Genomic DNA, 6,469 nt, shown 5'->3' on the forward strand with positions numbered 1-6,469 from the left:
CTCCACCAGGGGCACGTAATACTATGGATTTCGACTTTGGCTACGTTTTAACTGTTTCTGTTGATTATATAATTGGTTATGTCTCACCTAATCCCGATACTAATCTCAATCTTTCTGATGATTCTTAAATCATACAAAGTTCTGACACATGTGATGGTGAGCCAGGAGAAAATATTGATGATAATAATTATGATTCAGAAGAAGATGCACCCATCTTTGAATTTCATGGATCGCCAATTGCGATAGAGTTGGAGTCTTCGGATTCGGAAGGAATCCTAGAAGAATCAGCTACTCCAGCACATGTAGAGGCAGTTCCAAAATCAAGTCATGATTCAGAAGAAGTACAGAAATAAATTTGAGAAGCGGAAAAGTATTGCCCCCGAGAATGGGTCCAAAGAATACAATGAAACAAACAATTATTCAGGATAATCCAGTCCCACCGATCGATGAAATACCTGTCCAAAAGGGAGATGAAGAAACAAGCATTAAGGTGGACTATAATGTACTAGCCCATCTTAGGAAATTACATGCTAAGTTGAGTGTATACGATGCCTTAATCCTATCAAAAGAAATAAGAGAGGCTTTAATAAAAGTTTTGCTATATCCAGAAATTTGTTTAGCTCAACTTGCTAGTACTTCCTCGGATGAGGTTTGTTCATTAAGAGAACAAGCAAAAATAACATTAAAAAAATGATGATTTGCTACTTGGGACCGCTGATCATAATCGTCCGTTGTATATTTCTGTCAACATCGGCAACTTCATGCTCTCCAGAGTATTAATAGATCCAGGGGCATTCATTAATATAATGAGTTTACGGACTTTGGCGTATTGCAAGACAATTGACTGCTGATAAGATGATGTTAAGAGGCTTTAACCAGGAAGGGGAAAGAGATCTTGGATCAATTACATTGAAAGTAAAGTAGTCATTGTGATTGTGTATATAGATGACATAATCATGACAGTGGATGATCCTCTGGAGATTAGCGACCTGAAAAGGAAACTTGAAGCCGAATTTGATATTAAAGACTTGGAAAAGCTGAAATATTTTCTCAGAATGAAGTTTGCAAGATCCAAGGAGGGAATTTTTGTCAGCGCAAGTGTACTTGATTTACTCAAAGAAACAGGAATGACAGGTTGCAAGGCAGCATATACGCCAATAGAATCTAATATAAAATTGAAAACAGCAGCAACTAATGAGGCAATGGACAAAGAACGCTACCAAAAATTGGTAGGGCTAGTAATCTATTTGACTCACACTCGACCTGAGATAGTCTTTGCAGTAAGAGTTGTGAGTCAATTCATGCATTCACCTGGACCTACTCACTTCGAAGTTGTATTCCGAATTTTGAGATATCTCAAAAGAACTCCTGGAAATGGACTTTTGTTCAAAAAGGGAGAACATCTTCTAATAGAGACCTACACAGATGCAGATTGAGCAAGAGACGTAAATGATAGAAGATCCACATCAGGTTTTGTACATTTATAGGCGGAAATCTGATTACTTGGAGAAGTTAAAAACAAAGTGCGGTAGCAAGAAGTAGTGCTGAAGCAGAATTCCGCTCGGTGGCCCATGTACTCTGTGAATTATTATGGATAAAAAGACTCCTGGAAAAGTTGAAGATTCCTATACCAGCACTTATAAAAGTTTACTGCGACAACAAGGCTGCACACTCTATAGCTCATAATCCAGTTCTATATGACAGAACAAAACATGTAGAAGTTGACAAACATTTCATCAAGGAGAAGATAGATGGTAGTGTGATATGTATGTCCTACATACCCACTGTTAGCCAAACAGCAGATATTCTAATAAAAGATCTTTCCAAAGTGCAACACAAGAATCTAGTTAGCAAGCTTGTCATGAGTGACATCTTCATGCAAGCTTAAGGAAGAGTGTTGAAAGATCTCGCAAATAATGATGATTATATTCCATATTTATTATAATTCTATATTTAGAGGATTATAAATTATATGATGGATTTTAAGAATCTCTATTTATTTTATCTCCTTAATTAGAGAGATTAGCTGTCTATTATATTTGTTATTATTTCTTTCCTTGCCTACTGTATTCTGTTTTTATTGTTTTCCTTACCAATAAGTCCTGTAATGAGTATTTATACCTCTCTTTATATCAATAAGAATAATTCCTCTTATATCTTTTTCAAATCATTTCCCAAATTTTTCATATTGCAGCTGCACAAGTATATATTTCAAATGCGAAGTTTATTATCTCAATGCTAGCTAATATTTGAATTTTTTTTGTATCATCTAATATCTTAATACTATCATATTTTAATTATGTATTATAAACATAATAAAAAAATTTATTATTTGTTTAATTTAAATATTTTAAATTTACTTTAAAATATAAAAAAAAATCCAAAAGGTTTCTTCTTGCGGCTGCTTCCATTGCATCGGCGCCTTAGCCACTTCTAAGGACTGGAAGTACACTGTTATTTTACCAATGGAAGCAACTTGCAAAAGTAAGCGAAACAAATTAGATCTCAAACATGAGAGTTTCATGAATATTGTGACGAATGCAATTTTGCAAAAAGTTAGTTTGACATCAGAACAACTTATTACTCCTTTACACCTTGCTTACGCGAACAGATATCCCTAAGTATTCCTAAGCAATGTCTAGCACTTATCCAATATAAATATAAGATATTTTGTGATGTCCTTCCCACAGATGTTGTGCATTTCCTCTAAGTAGTCTATGGATTTATGATATAAATGTGATCAATTATGACCAAGAAAAAAATTATATCATTAAATTCAATAGTACCTTGTTTTATTTACTAAGATTAATAAGGCTTTATATAAGTAACCATGCAATCCTATAACTAATATGAAGACTATTTCTACTCAAGCCCCATTGTTCAATCGCGTACTTATTATTCCACCAAAATATCTTGAGTTTCAACACGAGCACACACCTACACACTTTTAACCTAGTGTATTCAACTTTTTTTTTTCAATAAGCCTCTCAAAGAATAGCTTATGTGTTGAATACTTGCGATCTCACTATCATTGAGTCCCCTACTCTGCACACATGACATTTCTTCTCTTATTTCCAAAAATCATATGCTTAATGCTCCAAATGAATAAGCCAAGAAGCTTCCTCCTATAAGAGATAGTCAGCAAGCCATTTATTTTATAACAAGTTCATAAATACAAACTTAATCACTGTATAGAATGATTACCATGAAATACAAACTTTATTTATCAAGTAGATGTACTAATAAATAAATAATTTATAAAAGTCGTTTAGGTTCGTGTGTTATTTACGCATTGTCAATTGTCAAAAAAATATATTTATCAGCATTTGTGTTGAGAGTCACAAAATAAACAAAATAATTTTGAAGTGTAAATTCTACATGCTCGAATTGGATTACATGCTTGGCATGACATAGGCCATATTTTTTTAAGAAATAAACAAAATAATTGTAAAATATAAATTCCACATACCTAAATTGGTACCACCAAATCCAACTTAGTCTTGAACATGGATAAAATAGAATCTTAAAGAATTGATAGATTATGTGAACGGTCAATAATGCCATTTGAATTTTCAAATGCGTTGGATATCATTATGAGACTAATGTGCCAAGTGCTTAGTCAATTTATTAGTATTTTTGTGGAGGTGTAATTTGATGGCATTAAATTATAGCTCGAATAAAATTGAAAATATAACAACTTGCATACTAATCCAAAAGAGTTTCTTAATGCAATCAAATGTAATATTTTGTCTAAGGGGTTGAACTAAATCCCTCAAAAATAAAAATCAAAAATCCTGAATAGGTCAATCAACTTCTATCTTTGAAGTGAGAGTTTTCATGTGTTGGCAATATTTTATAAATAATTCATTAGGAACTTCAAAAACAACACCACCCTTATAAATTTTTTTTAAAAATAAGGTTTAATTGGACAGCATAAACTGACAAAACCTTTGAATTGATAAAGGCATTAACAACTGCAACAATTGTTTTGAAACTCCATGAATTTGGAAAGCTTTTGTGGTATCCTATGAGACATGGGGTAGGTTGTGTTCTTACCTAGCCAAGAAGAATACCCATTCACGTACTTCAAATAAAATGTAAATGAGATTAAATAGAGGTATTCAATTTATGATAGACTATTGTATGCCCTCATTAAAGTTTTAATGTTTTGATGACTATTTGATACTAGAAAAATTCATTTTCATTTATGATATTAAGCGTTAAACAATATAAAAAATACTCAAAAAAATTAAAATAGACATATCAAACAAGCTAAATAACTTCAACAGTACACATATTTCTTGAAGCATACAACTACCATTCAAAAAAACCATGATATGCATTATCCCATGTTTCCTAACTCTTAACCTCTATGCACATTAGTGTGCCAGATTTTTGCAAAATATGAGAAGAGTACGTGACACCTAACTTCCATTTAACTAATCACATTCATACGGGCATATCATTCGTTCCTTTAACTATTGATATAATTCAAGATGGATATTTTTGTAAGTAGGCTTTGCATTCTTTGAACCTCTATTTGTGATCAAATTGGTTGGGAAATGCATGGTGGTGGCATGATGGGTCAAATTGATCACGATAAAACCATCTATTTACTTGAGCATAAGTTTTATTAGACTTCAATAAAAAGGAATACTAATAGGATTGTTGACCAAATGGGAAAACTATCAAACTCGCTAGTTTGTACACCTCATCACCAGACTTACGACTACATAGGCTCATTTTTCTATGAGTTTTGAATTGGGATTATAAAAAGACAATTAGGAGTCATAGTATTATAATAGTGGTGGTAACATTTTCTAAAATAAGTTACCTAATACTATAACATTTCATAGATATATCAAATTTATTTCTTATTTTTATAAAAATTTATGGAAATTATTAAATAGCACACTTAAATTTTCATAACATTTTCACTCATAAAGTAATGTCAATATTGAAGGAGAAAACATAAGCCCTGAAAATTTATTGGTGTTTGATTGGAATTCGGAATAAATCTAGCTATCTGCTTAATTGGAATATATAACTTTCAATTATTGTATTAGCATATATTAGCCATTTATTTAAATTTAGTAGCAAGACACAATTTGAAATAATTTATGGTTGAGTCCTAAAAAGCCTATGGATCTTATCCTTTCACCGCTATATGCATATTATAATTTTACTATGTGACAACATATGCATAATTTACATGCTAAGGTTAGAACTCGGTTGAATGGCAACACTTATGTTATAAATGTTAAGTGAAGTACTTAACATTTTAGAGTATAATGAAAATGACTTTGTTATAATATGTATGAAATTCGACAATTTGAGCGAAAAAGATATAGAAAACTATATGAAAAGAACCATAGAAAATTCAAAATGAGTAATAAAATAATTATAATACTTCCATCCTAAATTATGCTCCTAATATGTTTATAAGTATTCTTCAACATTGAAAAAATGGTGCCTTATGAAAAAACATTCAAATGTCAAAAACTGCTTGTTTATTCTCCTTCAGTAAGAAGTTCTATAACATATCCCTTCATTTCAATTCTAACATCCCACTCAGATGTAGATGAAGTGATAAAAAGGAAAAATGCTAAGAACAAGTTTTTTTTTAAAAGTGAAAAGGCATATCTCCGATGATAATAGCCTTATGAAATCTAGCATATCTCCAATGGAAGGAATACAAAATCTAGCATGTAAATTATTGAAAGATTGCATCGACTTTAACACTTAAAGAAAGTTCTTTCAACCTCAAAAGAGTTGATGCAATACAAACATTCAAAAGAGCCAAATAATTCTAAAAACGCCCGAGCAATCATAAGCAAATTACAGTAAGTCATGTTGGACCATAAAAAAACTGAAATGGCCCCATTTTCAAGCCCTTTTAGGCTCACTTTTTTGGGTGAGTTTCCTATTTTTTATTAGATTTTTAACATCTTCTGGATAAGAATAAGCTTAAATTTTAATATTATATGATTAGATTTGTATTTGAATATTCAAAATTATTACCCTATTTCCATAAATTAGAATTCATGTACACTATAATTACTATTAATTCATTATTAAATGAATGATAATATTTAATTTCAATTGAGTGCTCTCTACATCCAAATTATGCCCATGCATTGTTCCAAGTTGTGCACAGGGAATTTTTTATTCCATTTCCAAGAGAACATTACTTATAGCGAACAAAATGAAAAAGATTAGCAAATATAGTAAGTAAAAAAAAAAAGCCTTAGTTTTTCCATCGTCACAAAACAAAAGCAGGAAAATTGGAAGTGCCACGCATCATTGGAAACCCTAATTTCACTTACATTACTAAATAAACAGATTAAAGGTTAACTTCAGTTAAAAAAAATACGAAAGCACCATGTCAAACTATTCAGTTGTCACAAAAACATTTGCCAGATTTGTAAGAAAGAGACTGGAAAGGAATAAAAAAATTAACCTTCTGTCG

General features: G+C 31.3%; 1 protein-coding gene across 1 annotated transcript in view; it reads right to left on the minus strand.

The window, feature by feature from the left end:
- Window positions 1-6,469, minus strand: part of LOC110032239 (uncharacterized protein At4g18257-like) — a gene marked incomplete in the record, with an annotated part of 39,003 nt that overhangs the window by 32,332 nt on the left and 202 nt on the right.

Source organism: Phalaenopsis equestris, unplaced genomic scaffold (assembly GCF_001263595.1).
Source record: "Phalaenopsis equestris unplaced genomic scaffold, ASM126359v1 Scaffold000893, whole genome shotgun sequence".
In the NCBI taxonomy this organism is placed as follows: Eukaryota; Viridiplantae; Streptophyta; class Magnoliopsida; order Asparagales; family Orchidaceae; genus Phalaenopsis; species Phalaenopsis equestris.